We start from the raw sequence: 16768 nt of genomic DNA on the forward strand, positions 1-16768 counted from the left end.
GCCTCGGTGACCATGCATCATCCTCTGCTCCTCTATCATGTGGTGTGCCACAGGGCTCAGTGTTAGGACCTGTTCCTTTCCGCTTGGTTCCATATTGAGGAAGTATGGTGTGCTATTCCACTGCTATGTTGATGATGGTCAGACTTATATTCCACTCAAAACGAAAGATGGAAACAGTGTTTATTTACTGCTAAAATGCCATGAAGACTTAAAAACCAGGATGGATGTCAATTTTTTAAATTCAATTAGAGTAAGACTGAAATCATGTTATTTAGTGGCACAGCTGAGGTTCCCCCTATTGAAATAGGTTATCTAGCTCAGTACAAGAAGTCAACCATTACAAACCATGGAGGTTCTGAAATCTGATAAAGCTGTTTTAAGGCAATTGGCCAAAATAAAGCCCATTCTTCCTAGGAAGCACTTTGAGACAGTAAGCCATGCCTTCATTAATACTCAGCTGAATTAGTGTAATGCTATTTCTGTGGGGGTTAGTGGTTCCTATATTGCTCAGATTCAGAGGGTGCAAAATGCTGTAGTGCGTCTCATTTCTGGCACCCATAAATATGAGCACATTTCCCCCATTTTAGCCTCACTCCACTGGCTCCCTGTGCATTTCAGGATTCATTTTAAAGTTCTTTTATTTGTTTTTAAGACTCTTCATGGCCTTGCCCCTCCCTGTCTTTCTGAGCTGCTGCACCATCATGCACCCTCCCGTTCTATCAGTTGCTCCTTAGTGCTGGGCCTTGTTCTTTGTGACAGTCTCAGACAAGCAAAAGACAATGGATGGATGGAAAATCTGAACCATGTTAAATTAAGCTGATTAACAAACTGAATTTACAAATCCTGCAACCATGGCTGTTGTTTCAGAGAAGGTTCAGATCTTCTAAAACACCGATTGTACCTTGACATGGTTTTATGTAACCGTCAAGATAACTTTTTTATTGTTTCACAGTAACTCTAATCTTGTTTTGTAAGGACAGTTGTAAGTTTAGCTAAAATCTAACTAATTTATCAAAAAGCTTCATAAATTCCCTTACAGGAGAAATATCACATTTATGAGAGTGGAATGGAAAGAGTATATGCTTTTGGCAATGACTTAAAAACCCTCTATTTGAGTTGGATTAGCAGGGACACTTCATAAACAACCAAATCTCAACGAGTATTAATATGTAACAGTAAACTAGAGGAAATAAGATTTTAGCTGAAGCATCAGTGTGAACATTATGCTTATGATGGTGGTCTAGCACAATGTTAATAAAATAGAGAAATTGTTTTGGTGACACTGATTAATTTCTTTGGCCATATTCATTCCCTCAGATCCTTCACGTGAGCCACTAAAAGGAGGTAATAAGGATTGTTTACTTCAACTTCATGCTGACATTTATGCATTTATTGTGGTATTATCAAATAATAATAAGGTTTTGGGAAAAAGACCACACCAAAACGACTCCCACTCCAACCTGACGGCTCAGTATAAAAACGTATTATTCCAAAGCTTAGAGGGTTTGTGATATTAAATATTCTTTTCAAAAATCAGACAGGTGATGTATAAAAATAAATGTATAGATACAGTACATGACAGGTTCGAGAGTATGGTACTCTCTACACTCATATGTTCATTGATAAATAATGTGGAATTTGTTTTCAGAGAGGGGGAAAAATGGGAATGTGTTCAACCATATTGGTCATTTTCATTTTTTATCTTCTCAAAAGATTTGTGTGGTTATGAGGCGGTGTTTTCATGGTTTTCATATTTATCATAGGTTACGAGTACTGTTTGTTTGCCTCTTTATCAGTTCATAATTTTGTGGTTTTGGTAATACTGTACCCAACATTTATCAACATTTATAGGAATGAAATGATGTAAACAGGGGTTTGCACTAGCCGTGTGTTACCTTGCACCGATTAGGATGATGTCTGTACATACTTAGACCAATGATTTAAGTGATTTTATATGTTATTTTTGTAGTTTGCTGTAGGAATACGTAAGATGACTCCAGTTGATATTATCTACCAGCAAGAGGTCAGCTAAAATCAGATAATAACTTGCGATTAAGTGGTTTGTTCTAGGCAAAACATGTGACAGAGAATATCCTAATTTTACTTTTGAGTTATTTTAAACTGCTAAAATCAGCTAAAACAGACAGAGTATAGCCATAAGCTTTCACCACTCATAAAAAATATTTTTGTTTTTCTATTACAGGCACGGGTTCTAAACTGATAATAACTGATAACTCATAATAGCCTCAAAGAATCCCACTTCGGACAAAACAAAATAACCTTTAAAGCTATACTAGTGGTAAATTGCCTAATGTGATCCTTTGTATGTTGTGAATATGCATCAATGGGCATCTTGGCTGCATTAAGACTAGAGGCTTCATGATACTGTAAACCCTTGAGCCTGAGATTTTCTCAATAAGCCAAATGAAATTATATTTTTACCCCCATTCTTCTTTCATAGCTGTGGAGAAGACAAAGAAACTAAATACGCTGGTAAAATCAGGAGCCAGTTTGTCGTTCCCAATTTTACAACAATAACGGTGCAGCTATGATTGTACTATTCCATTTAAAGTATAAAAGTTTATATTCCCACATGTTTTAATCCATGTTTGCCCACTCAAAAGACCATTTGTTTACTTAAAAGAATGCAGGTCACGGAGTCAAGAACCCAATTCATGCAAAGCATCATGGATTACCCAACAGCAACATGTGGATAGTGTTAACATTGACCTATGCCTAAGAAGGGCAATATTGAAATTAGGCCGATTGCTCAGGGATTTATATACATTTTGTTTTAACCCTATAAAATACAGAGTTTGCCAGGCATCCAATTCTTAAACAACACCCAGTAAGCCCTTCTAGGAAAAATGTTTATGAAGTTTTAGATATGAGGTTTAATTAGAAAATTAAATGCTTTGTTTTATAATCAATTACAAAGGTTAAAAGTTAGTCCACCCTTGACAAGTGGTTCAAATAGCCTTTTTTTGGTTTTCATCGGTGAGTTAGTGGGTTTATGTTGTACGGAATGGGAATCTTATTTAATCGTCGGTCTCTGTATTGAAAGTCGCTGTTCTCTCCCTCACTCCAGTGCAGACACGCTCTGGCCCACGTCCATTCTCCTCGGGGCTGAGGCAGTCTGAGAGCAGTCTCTCTGAGGCAGCGCACCGTCTGACAGTAGCTCAGATTACTTTAAAAGGGATCAACTAAGAGTTTCTGAAAGGATATTGGTGACATTAGTATTTCCACTTTGTACGACTGTAGGTTATTCCTGCTCCCTGACCGCGGGAGATATTTGTTCGTCTCTGGAGAGCCGAGGGCTTACACCTGTAGGAGCCGCTGACAGAGCAAAGGTAAGCATTTTCATCTTTCGACTAATTTACCTTTAATGATACTAAAATGGATATAGGTTTACCTTCTGTTCGAAAGCCTTTCAAGCGTTTTACTAAATATACATAGTTTCGACTAGAATGGAAGAGTCGGAGTAAAAAGAAAGAACCAGGTGTTCGATTTAAATTAAACTTAAATTACCAAAACCCTCAAATAATTAACTTTTACGTCAAAACACAACATGTCTTCATGAGTTATGAGTTTACAGTGGTGCTGCACGGCGGCGCAGCCACAAGCACTCCGGCAGCTGGCAAACAAGACACAATTTCCCCTTCTTAAATAGGGTACAATGGGGCAAACAATGAAGGATAGAGCTAAAGCGAGTAATCCTGCAAGTTATGGGAATTTTAGAGCAGTCCATGGGAACTTTTAATGTCTTGGTCTTTGGTCTCCAACAGATTGGACTAGAAGACACGATGCAAGCTGTTTGCACATTCAACTGTCTGTCAGAGTGTGTGCCCTGAGTGCCACTGTGTGTGTGTGTGTGTGTGTGTGTGTGTATGGTTTCAGTGCAACCGAGTAATGTAATTTCTTGATCTTATTTAAAAAAAAACAGACAACAGACAAAGCACAAATACAGTTTAACTGGTCATATTTAATTTTGAATCTATACTTACTGTTAAGATTGCAGGAATCAGAACCTCTATTCATATTTACAGAAATCACCCACATCTATAGACATGTTAAAGTTTAAAGACTCTTATACTTGTGATTCTGGACCACTTGACTTGTACAGAATTTCTCTTATGTGAATGTTAAAATAAAAAAAATAAAAAAACTTCTTGTTCTCATAAACTGCCAAAAAAGAGGTTTTGAAGGTTTAGAACAAAATAAGCTGATCTAGAGTCGCTTGTAGTTACCAAAGTTAAGGTAATATTAAAATAAAATTAAATATCTTAATATTAGCAGTCCACAATGATCATAACTTCTCAAATGTCTTTACGGCAGAAAAGTGGGTCCACAATCATTGTCATTCTTATTTCAGTATGTGTCAACTTGAACACGAGCAGAGAATACAATGAAATCTAAGGCCAGGCCGCAAATCATGAATGCAGGTCTACAGGGGTTGGACAATGAAACTGAAACACCTGTCATTTTAGTGTGGGAGGTTTCATGGCTAAATTGGACCAGCCTGGTAGCCAGTCTTCATTGATTGCACATTGCGCCAGTAAGAGCAGAGTGTGAATGTTCAATTAGCAGGGTAAGAACACAGTTTGGCTCAAAATATTGAAATGCACACAACATTATGGGTGACATACCAGAGTTCAAAAGAGGACAAATTGTCAGCATACCACCAAGAAGAACGAACCACATCCAACAGGATTAACAGTGGACGCAAGAGGAAGCTGTCTGAAAGGGATGTTCGGGTGCTAACGCGGATTGTATCCAAAAAACATAAAACCACGGCTGCCCAAATCACGGCAGAATTAAATGTGCACCTCAACTCTCCTGTTTCCACCAGAACTAAATCTAAATATTATTGAGCCAGTTTGGGGTGTTTTGGAGGAGCGAGTCAGGAAACGTTTTCCTCCACCAGTATCACGTAGTGACCTGGCCACTATCCTGCAAGAAGAATGGCTTAAAATCCCTCTGACCACTGTGCAGGACTTGTATATGTCATTTCCAAGACGAATTGACGCTGTATTGGCCGCGAAAGGAGGCCCTACACCATAATAATAAATTATTGTGGTCTAAAACCAGGTGTTTCAGTTTCATTGTCCAAACCCTGTATGTCAGTGTGTTGGCTTTAAGCTCTGTAAAATAATTAGTTGTCCATACTAGTGCAAAATTGTGTGAAGCAGTACAAGATTTCTGGAGATCAGTTAGAGAAACTGACCCCATATACTTGCTCAAGACTGAGTAATATCATGTGATTGCAACAGCCAGAGTAATGCTTTTTACTGACACTTGAATTTACATGAGTAACGTTTTAAAAAGAAAACACACTTATAAGAGTAGTTTTACCTCACCTTACTTTTCATTTCTACTCAACTAACATTATTTTGATGTAACACTACTCTTTGTTTAGTACAATTTTTGCCTTCTCTGATCAGTTCGCTGAGTAAAGGACAAGACACAGACACACACTATCTATGGGAAACGGAGACTTGTTGTATATTCACAAGCTGCCTTGTTCGAATCTCAGTTTCTATCTGATGAGCCTGCTTTCGCATTTGGAGGGCAAGAAAATAGTAGATACATTGCCTGTAGCCTTGATATCAGGACTGATTTCATCAGAAAATAATGAAATTATAAGCTTGCCTCCTTTTTGACAAGATGGAGGATAAGGAGAAAAGGTTTTAGCTTCTCAATCGTGAAATATTTCTAAGCCGCTGTTACTGTTCTTTTTTCTAAGATGGATGTTATAATTTAGAGTGAAGAGACCAAAGTGGAAATCTTTGGAAGTTACATGAGGAATAACTAACATAGCATTTAAGAAAAAGAACTTCATTCTGACCAGTCAAACGTGGGTGGTAATGTGATGGTCTGTGGCCGTTTTGCTGGCTTATGCTTGAAAACCCTCCAGCGTGGCTGAATTAAAACAAATCTGTAACTAAGAGTGGTCCAAAATTCCTCCAACACTTCATTGTAGTTGTGGCCTGTAAGAGTGGCACAACCAGTTAGTAGGTTTAGGTGGCAATATATTTTTTCACAAAGCATCAGGTTGGTTTGGATATTTTGTTGATCTGAAGAAATGAAAACATTATTTGACATCTGCTTTTTTATTTTCTTACAGTAGGTCATGATCTGAAGCTACGTTTTGTTTAATGATCTGAAAGATTTAAGCTTGTCAAAAGCCTTTTTTACAGCATAATATATTTAGGTTCCAAATTTCTGTAATTCGCTTATTCATAAATTTTAACCTTGAACAACATCAACCCTCAAACACCTTGACATGTAGAAAGTGTGGTTTGGGCAAGGAGATTTCGTAATAAGTGTTGCCTATCAACATGCACTTGTTAGGGTGGATAGCGCCACCTGAATAATGACTTCTTTTCGCTTCCATTACTTGCTTTAATTTCTCTACACAACCATAGTCAGTACAAGGTTCGCTAACAGACAGCTTAGAGCTTTTCTCCCACTACAACTGAACAGAAGTAGATAGTGGGCTTCTCTGGGCCAACATTTTACCACAGGTATTACCTAGCTCCACGGACTGACTTGATACTGCAAACAGACAGTGCAGATGGTGTAGTTTGCATTTTATCCTTCACTTTCTCATAAGCACTTCTCACTGAAATATTTTCACTCAAAAACTGTGTTGGACCACTTGTTTGCTGAATATTGGACCATTTGCACGTTGCTGGACGCCACCAGGCCTAATGTCGTTTTCGGCCATTTTGTATCCAGGACACTTCGCTCCTACAGATCCCGTCGGCCCCTGCGGCTGATAAGACATGGGCGTTGCAGCCCTGAGGCCACGTCAACTATATAACAGAGGATGAGATGACCCACCATTTGCCTTCAGCTGGAGACCTTGACACGGTTACCAACATCTGAAGCATCAACTGGAGAAGAGTCCAGAGTGGATTTCCTTTATTCTCCTTCGTTGGCCAACGTAAAATTCATAAAAGAGGTTTCTGGAATAAGAAGGCCAGAAATTTCACTTTGCTGATCGAAGACGTGAGCTTAACACGTAACCCCATGGAGTTTCAAGGAGACTAATTGCCACCTTGTTTTGGTCCAAGTCGACTGCTGATGGTCAGCTCATATTTTTCCTTTTTGCCAAGGAGGACAAAGGACGAAGATTGACCGCTTTTCCTGAAGTTAACTGTGGACGCACATTAACTTCCAACTTTCCCCTTCCTCTCTCAACTCCGCCCAGAAGGAAGGCTTCAACAAAGTAAAACACATCCTTTTATTAATTTTTTTAAATTTCTTTATTTGGAATAGCCAGGCAGGGTAGAGGAGATTTTTAGTGCGATAAGAGTCTAATGTTTTCGGAATCGTATATGCATGCCGTTGTTTTGAAACACGCTGGTACTTCTGGAGACCGCCGTGTCTCGCAAGTGTGTCTTTACCGTGCAAACACCTGTGCGCATGTGCGCTGTGTAACTGGACTGTTATAATAACCTCATGGTGAAATTCAACATTTTCTTTGTCTTCAACCTTACTGCCTACTAGCTTGCCGCCAAAAGTTTTATAACTCTTTGTGTGCTCAGCCCGCGCAGAGTTGGGGGAGGTTTTATGACTGAGTATAACTGTTACAGTTGGAGCTGTGCCCCCAACCTCCACTCACCACCACATCCCTTTGTCATATTATCATTTTTGCCATAACTGCTGTTTTGCTTTATTTTGTTTAGTTAGATATTTTACCCCTTTTGGGTAGAACGTTGCATGTTTGAGTAGGTGAAGATTATTAAATTGGAAGAGCGAGTGTATCAGGGCTGTGATTTAATAAATATTCACATAGATAAAGAGAAGTCGTTTGTGTTTATTTTTTGCAAGAGTGATTCGTCAGTCAAGATAAGGTTGAAGTTCCACACGTTTCAGCAGAAACGGTCAATTAAACAGTGACATCTCTCGTAATAGTTATTAATTATTACTGAGTATTTAACGGTTGTAATTATCAAAGGCGTTGAGCCACAATTACAACAGCAGAAGACATCTCTGGTCTCGATTCATAAATGAGGATTTTGGTTAAGAAATTAATTTGGTCAAATTATGATTTTTAATTATAATTATTGATAAAGATTAATCAATCAATAATCATAATTCTAACAACTGTGACTCACTTACCAAACATTGGAAACCTTTTGGCTCCCTTCTGACTCAAGGTCTGCACAACCAAAGTTAGACTGTGTCACAGTGTTTCAGCACCATGGACAGAGCCAACACTTAACTGTATACTAGAATTGTATATTTTGAGAAATTACATAAATTTTACTTTCTCAGAAATTTCAGCCGCTTCAAATCAACGAATTACAAGTCCAAAATTTTTGAACAAACATATTTGTACAAAGACAGTTTAAGTAAAAGAGAAATACTCCACAAATTGTCAAATTTCTTTGGCATATTTCTCCATGTATGTTATAAACTATGAAGCAGTTCCACATGTTTTCTGCCTTGAAATGACAACTGTTAACTCAATAATCACACCGTTGATGATAGACTCTGCTTTTTAATCGTTGCCATTAACAAGAACCAGCCCCTTACAGCCCTCCACAAGAAGGTCCCCCTCTTCCTTTCCCGCCTGCCCCTTTTCCCCATACACACATGCGCAGTTGGTTACATGCAACTTAACAATCTCCCCTCTTTCTTTAAAGAACACCAAACAGATTAGACATATCTGTAACCATTTTTCAACTTAACATCATGTTAGGAACGTTGAACTAATGTCCTTTTTGTACTTAGACTTTCAGTTGCTATTCACCTTCACCAAGGGCTTTCAACAGTCCAAGTGCAGATGTCCCCACTTTGGTTAAGCAGTTTGTAAGATGCTCTTTGGTAGATGTCCATATAATTTCTTGAATAGTCCCTGAGCTCATCAGTTCTTTGATGATGCTGATCTCCAGCCGAAGCCTTTTTTCAGTTACAGATTTTGTGGACTTGACAGCATTGAGAAGGGAATGGTTGTCTGTTACACAGATAACGGCCAGGATGTATGTGCCATCACCATTGGTGAGCTCTGAATAGAGTGTAGCTAGAAAAACAGCACTATCAATCCCATCTGCAAGTGCTAAAGTCTCTCCAGCTATCGTACTCTGCACCACTCTCCTGATTAGTTTTGACTGCCAACAAATGGGTGAAAATTTTCCACCTTCTCCTGTTACCATGATAAAATATCCACCGTGTGTGCCTCCATCTGGGAGGTTTCCCATTGAGGAATCACTGAACACCACTAATTTGAGTTGCTTGTTTTCTCCAAAGTGTTGAAACCTCAAGGTAACTTCCTCTGATTTAAGTTTTCAGATCAGCTTGTTTGCACAGTGCAATGTTTGGATTGTGGCATTTTTTTGTGTTAGATGCCAAGATTGATACGTCACACATGATATCAGGTTTAATTTGTCTAGCCACCCATAGTATCTGTCCGATCTTCGATTTTAACATGTCTATCTCTTTGTTGGTTAGATGTGCCTCACGTTGTGGTGCTCTGTTGGGATCTATTGAAATGGGCAGTAGGTTTTTTATGTATGCACGCTGTTGTACTTTATTTCATTCTGCAGAGAGTGAACCTCCATCCCAATGTAGTTGAAGCTGCTATTTTCTTCTCGTCCAACTTGAAAAGCAGCTTTCAGTTTGGGGATAACAGCTGAGGAAAACAGTTCTGACCACCCCATACAAAGTCATCTACATGGCAAGCAAGGACTCTTGTCACCTTAGAAAGATCATCGAGCCAGTAGAAAACAGCTGGATCAACTTTTGACATTGTGCCTCCCAAGTTCTGCATAGTTTCTTTCACCTTGTTGTACCAGAACAATGAGGCATCTGCCAAGCCATAAACACATTTCTTTCATTTCCATACAATTCCTTCACTCGCGGCCTCTTGAGGTGGACGAATTTACAGTGCCTTGCGAAAGTACTCAGCCCCCTTGAACTGGTCAACCACTTGCCACATTTCAGGCTTCAAACATAAAGATATAAAATTCAAATTTTTTGTGAAGAGTCAACAACAGGTGGGACACAATCGTGAAGTGGAATGAAATTTATTGGGTGTGTCAAACGTTTTTAACAAATAAAAAACTGAAAAGAGGGGCTTGCAATATTATTCGGCCCCTTTACTTTCAGTGCAGAAAACTCACTCCAGAAGTTCAGTGAGGATCTCTGAATGATCCAATGTTGTCCCAAATGACTGATGATGATAAATAGAATCCACCTGTGTGTAATCAAGTCTTCGTATAAATGCACCTGCTCTGTGATAGTCTCAGGGTTCTGTTCAAAGCGCAGAGAGCATCATGAAGACCAAGAAATACACCAGGCAAGTCCGAGATACTGTGGTGGAGAAGTTTAAAGATTTGCTTACAAAAATATTTCCCAAGGTTTAAACATCCCTAGGAGCCCTGTGCAAGCAATCATATTAAAATGGAAGGAGTATCAGACCAAATCTACCAAGACCAGGCCGTCCCTCTAAACTTTCATCTCGAACAAGAAGAAGACTGATCAGAGATGCAGCCAAGAGGCCCATGATCACTCTGGGTGAACTGCAGAGATCTACAACTGAGGTGGGAGAGTCTGTCCATAGGACAACAATCAGTCGTACACTGCACAAATCTGGCCTTTATGAAAAAGTGGCAAGACGAAAGCCATTTTTCAAAGATATCCATAAAAAGTCTCGTTTAAAGTTTGCCACAAGCCACCTGGGAGACACACCAAACATGTGGAAGAAGGTGCTCTGGTCAGATGAAACCAAAATCGAACTGTTTGGCCACAATGCAAAACGATATGTTTGGTGTAAAAGCAACACAGCTCATCACCCTGAACACACCATCCCCACTGTCAAACATGGTGGTGGCAGCATCATGGTTTGGGCCTGCTTTTCATCAGCAGGGACAGGGAAGATGGTCAAAATTGATGGGAAGATGGATGGGGCCAAATACTGGACCATTCTGGAAGAAAACCTGTTGGAGTCTGCAAGAGACCTGAGACTGGGACGGAGATTTATCTTCCAACAAGACGATCCAAAACATAAAGCCAAATCTACAATGGAATGGTTCACAAATAAACACATCCAGGTGTTGGAATGGCCAAGTCAAAGTCCAGACCTGAATCCAATCGAGAATCTGTGGAAAAAGCTGAAGACTGCTGTTCACGAACGCTCTCCATCCAACCTCACTGAGCTCGAGCTGTTTTGCAAGGAAGAATGGGCAAGAATTTCAGTCTCTCGATGTGCAAAACTGATAGAGACATACCCCAAGCAACTTGCAGCAAAGGGTGGCGCTACAAAGTATTAACGCAAGGGGGCCGAATAATATTGCATGCCCCACTTTTCAGTTTTTTATTTGTTAAAAAAGTTTGACACATCCAATAAATTTCATTCCACTTCATGATTGTGTCCCACTTGTTGATTCTTCACAAAAAATTTGAATTTTATATCTTTATGTTTGAAGCCTGAAATGTGGCAAGAGGTTGACCAGTTCAAGGGGGCCGAGTACATTCGCAAGTCACTGTATACATCTCAGGTTAAATTCTTTCCTTGCAAAAATGCTGCTTTAATGTCCATAGAGTTCATTTCCCATTTATTTTGACATATGATTGCAAAGACCATCTTCAGGGATTCAGAAGAACATGTGGGTGAGTCTTTAGGAAGTTCTTGAGTGTTCATTTCTTCAAAGCCTCTTGCAACAAGTCTAGCTTTGGGTACACTGCCCATCTGTGTTTTTTTAAGTGTGCACACACACGTTGTTGATAAGCATTTCTGACCTTCATCTTTCTCTTCTTCAAATAGATAGTTTCTTTTCAGTTATCAAGTTCTGTTTGTTTAGCTTGTCAGAAAATGTCCTCCTCCACCACTAGTATTTCATCTCTGTTGTTGTCAGTGTATGACTTATCATTTTCAGAAGGTGTCACTTCAAGGTCTGATACCTGTCACATATCAACTGATCCTGTGGATCCAGCCATTTCCTCTTGCTCACGATATTCTAAGTTGTACCAGTTTCTGTGTTTCCCTCTGGCCTTTCCTGCTTGGCTGGTTATTTTTCCAGTATATTTCTGACCTTTTTCTTTATCCGTGTATTTAACTATTTGTCCAGGTTTCAGTTTCAGTTCTTCGCTGCCTGTTGTTGAGTGTACCAGTGGGAGATCACCCTCTTCAGGATGAACAGAATCACAGGAGGACTCGCTGTTTTCTGCAACAACAGCTGGTTCACGACTTGTTGATACCATTTCCTCATCTTCCTCATCAAATGTCGTTGCTGGAGTCTTGAAAAGATTTTTATCTGTTTCAATCGGATTTTCTTTTTCCATTTCTTCCCCTTTCTCTTGTGGCTCATTCACTTTTCTTAGCCTAGACTGGTGCACTCTGACGTAGGTTCCTCCATGCCTGACAAATATTACTACACCATCTTGGCCAATGACCACACCTGGACCTTTCCACTCATGACAATCTGTTCTTTTATAATAGACTTTGTCTCCTGTTTCATATTTGTCATCAGTTGGCCGCACCTGTTTACGAAGGCCTCTTCGGATCCTTTCAGAGCATTCAGCCTCAGTAAAAGATTTTCTCTTGTCATGTAATATTGCCATGTGCTCAGTAATCCATGTACTGACATCTGTTTTTAATGCTGGAGGTCTGTCAGTGAGGACCAATGGCAGATTTGGGTTTTGTCCAAAAACAAATTGGTAGGGACTGTAGCCATGTACATTGTGCATGCAATTCTTTGCCATCAAAGCCCAGTCCAGAGCCATTTTGCAGTCACATTTGTTGTCTCGCTTTACTTTAAGTAACATTTCAGTGATGATTTGATTGTGTCTTTCTAGAAGGCCCATGGTGTTCTAGAAAGACACAATGCTCCATGGACTGTATCCTGCCGTAGTTTTGACCTCGATGTTAAAATGTTCAGCCATGTCTCTTATTTCTTCATTATTAAATTCACCTCCATTATCACTGAATAATCTGCTGCTTATCCAGCAGTGAATAAAATGCTTCACTATCTCATTTGGTCTTTTTGTGGTAATAATACTCCCTGCACTAAGCCTTGTGAAATGGTCAATGGCATGTAGATACCACAGTCCTGGCTCAAGCTCATGCAGGTCCACAGCAACAGTTTCATTCTATGTTGAAGCCATTGGTAAACCCACTGCAGGCTTATGTTTTGGTTTACTGTAACGGATGCATGTTTCACAGTCTTTTACAAAATCCTTTAGGATTGCAATGCTCTCGTTATCATTGTTACCTGAGCAAGAAAGAAGTTTTTTGCAGTTTTTCAACTGAGGCATGTCCAAATTGTTTATGTAGCTTCAATAGGACTGCCTTTTTTTCTTTGCCGTCATATTTTCTGTCACAATGAGTATTTCACCTTCATCATCTGGTGTCTCCCCTTCTTTTAGCTGGCTTTCTCTTAAGCTCCTTTCATCACTCAGGTTTACACAATAATGTCCAGAAGATGTCAGTTCGAGTTTGACAGGTTGGTCAAACATTGTTGCCTTGTCTTGAGCAATGTCCAAAACTGCATTTGCTCTCTTCAGTGAAGTTTTGCTTAAAAGCATCGGTATATCTGCTGAAACCACTTCTGTTTCTTTTTTGCATCTTGTTTCTCCTATTTTTGCTGAAATAATACATTTTCTTGTGGACCACCAAAACGGAAAGACTTTGCACTCTTAATCTTTATCGCCAAAAATTCTTTTCAAGGCTAATTTCATGTTATCAAAACAAACGGCTGAACAGGCGGTAAGTGCTAGCTGTTTGTCTCTAACATTTAGCCCTGCGGTGTCTAGTAGCTTGAAGGCTAACACTGCATCTGGTAGTTCCATTTTGAACTTGCGTAACTTATTGTATCGTCTTTCAAATTTGATAATGTAATCTGTCATGGACATACCACAGTGTTTGCTGATCCGATGGAAGTCAGTGTAAGCTTCGTACTGTCGATCCTTTTCTTCTTTTAAAAACACAGAGTCCAGTTTGGTCAAAAGGATGGCCATCTCCATATCAGTGTTGAGATCCTCCACGGTGATTTCCAGGGCACTTTCCCTCGCTCTTCCTGATAGTGATAAAGTAACCGCCAGAGCCAGCTTCTTTTTGTCCAAATCGGTAACGAGTCTCCAGATTTCAATCTCATTTTTCCAACTTTCATAAGACGTCTTCTCATCAAAAGGTGGAGGAACTTTGTAATTCCCAGCAGCGGCCATCCTCTGCTACCAATATTAACTCAATAATCACTCCGGTGATGATAGACTCTGCTTTTTAATCTTCACCATTAACAAGACCAACCCCCTTACAGTCCTCCACAAGAAGGTCCCCCTCTTCCTTTCCCGCCTGCCCCTTTTCCCCATACACACATGCGCAGTTGGTTACATGCAACTTAACATCAATTTGGAAAAAAAAAAACATGAAGCTGTTTAATGTTTCAGGGATATCCAAGCTGTTACACTGCCAAAAATCATCATTGGAATAAGTTGAATATCTGTAATGTCACTACCTAATATGTTCAATGATCCCATAGAGAGAAAGTAAGAGGCCACAGAATGTGACAACCCATTCAGAAATCCTGCATTAAGCTGTTCTCACATCAGCAATCATTTAGCCTTTATTGTTCTAAAGCTTTCCTGTGCTCTACAAAACTGTACTCTGGAGAGTTTGGATCCTGCTACCTTAAGGATCCAAACTCAAACTTTGATCGGCTCTGCGGTCTAAACTAAAAAAGGTATGATATTGGTTTTCATGTTGTCGACTGGGGCTTTTGGAGTGTCCCTGCCATGTTCACTTTTACCAGCAGCATGTGTGCTGCGACTGCAGTGAGAGTCTGCCTTTTCCTTGTCTTTGATCACTGCAACCATGTCTCTCGCAGCTGTGCACTCCTCCATCTTGGCTGACATCCTAAAAACGTGTTTAGAAATGTTTTCCTGATATTTGCTCTTCGAAATGTCAAGCCACACTGCGCTCACATCCTGCAGTCTTTTTTTCTACTCATTGTTCACAAAATGACCTGTTTGACACTTCAGACAATTTGTCAAGACAAGCAGTCTGAGATAAAAAGCAGGCACAACCTTATGGTGCAATCAGTGCTTTGATTTTTCTTTTTCTCAATTTCCTATACATTCTCATCTCTGTGTGGTAGTTTTTTTCTCACATGGGCCTATACTAAGTCTGTAACAACAGTTTGAAATGTCTGTGACGATCATTTCTGTCATAATGACTTTGATCCATGATTTGATTGACTTCTTTCTTTGAGCATCAGACCTTTGCATTACCATAGACATCTTATGTACATTTTACAAATCCAGGTTTATGGGTGACCCTTGAAGCAAATACATGTTTTAAGTCCTTTTTTTTTACTTTTCACATTCCCAGCTCACCAGATGGCAGAAAGTCTTCCCTGATTTTGGCTAATTGAAACACTACAGTTAGAGTTAGAATCAGGTTTTTGTTGTGGACTTATTAAAACAGAAATATAAATGACAGTATTTAATTTGATGATAATAAATATTTACTAGGGTCCTTAATTCCATATTAGAGGCTCAAAATATTTTTATAATGTTGTGATAAACTAAACTGAATTAAAATTGAGTTTAACAACAAGAAAATGTTTATCTTATTTTATTACATGAATGATTGCATAATTATTTGAGCAAATGTGGCATAACTTTTTCAGCACAGAATCTGTAAATATTAATGGGTTCTATCTATAAAAGTTATTTTATTGAATTCTTCTTCATGATTTATTACAATTATATAACTTTGCTAACAAAATGGCCAAAGACAATATTTGGTCATTTAGGGTATTAGAAAATGTTTTCAAGATATCCCAGTTTAGGCAATCTGTAATTTAGTTATGCAAAGGTAGAGGCATAAATGATGCTTTGCGGATGTATTTATATGCCTAGAAGCTATTTTACATTTCTTCATGGTAAAACCACAAACTTTAGTGTGTATTATTGGGTCATATGAGGACGACCAACACCAAGTTGCACATAGTTGTGAAACTTAAGGAAAGTTAAACATGGTTTTCAACATTTATAACACATAATAGTTGCCCCGATACAAAAATGTCTAACTTGATGACAAATCCTATTTTTGATACTGCTAAATCTTGTTTTCTGGAGACATAATGTTCTTTCTAATGAAGGTCAAATAGTTATAGTTAGTTAATTGTTAGTGCACAATTAAGCAGTTGAAAAGTAAGCTAAAAATAAGTGTGAGTTGTCTTGATAAGAAAACAGTAGACAATATATAGTTTGCCAGAAGTGTTAACATTTTTAATGGAGGTATGTAGTTTTTATTCAGATGAAAAAGTAATTGGAAACCAGGTTTCTTAACAGGTTAAACAAAGAACAATTAGTTGTTTGATTTCTGTGTCTCTGTTAATTTTTCATCACATTTTTTTTTTTTGGTGATCAACTAGAATCAGTAGCATACAGGTGTTGGACAATTAAACTGAAACACCTGGTTTTAGACCACAATAATTTATTAGTATGGTGTAGGGCCTCCTTTTGCAGCCAATACAGCGTCAGTTTGTCTTGGGAATGACATATACAGGTCCTGCACAGTGGTCAGAGGGATTTTAAGCCATTCTTCTTGCAGGATAGTGGTCAGGTCACTACGTGATACTGGTGGAGGAAAACGTTTCCTGACTCGCTCCTCCAAAACACCCCAAACTGGCTCAATAATATTTAGATCTGGTGACTGTGCAGGCCATGGGAGATGTTCAACTTCACATTCATGTTCATCAAACCAATATTTCACCAGTCTTGCTGTGTGTATTGGTGCATTGTCATCCTGATACAC

This window comes from Girardinichthys multiradiatus, chromosome 12 (genome assembly GCF_021462225.1).
Source record: "Girardinichthys multiradiatus isolate DD_20200921_A chromosome 12, DD_fGirMul_XY1, whole genome shotgun sequence".
Taxonomy (NCBI): domain Eukaryota; kingdom Metazoa; phylum Chordata; class Actinopteri; order Cyprinodontiformes; family Goodeidae; genus Girardinichthys; species Girardinichthys multiradiatus.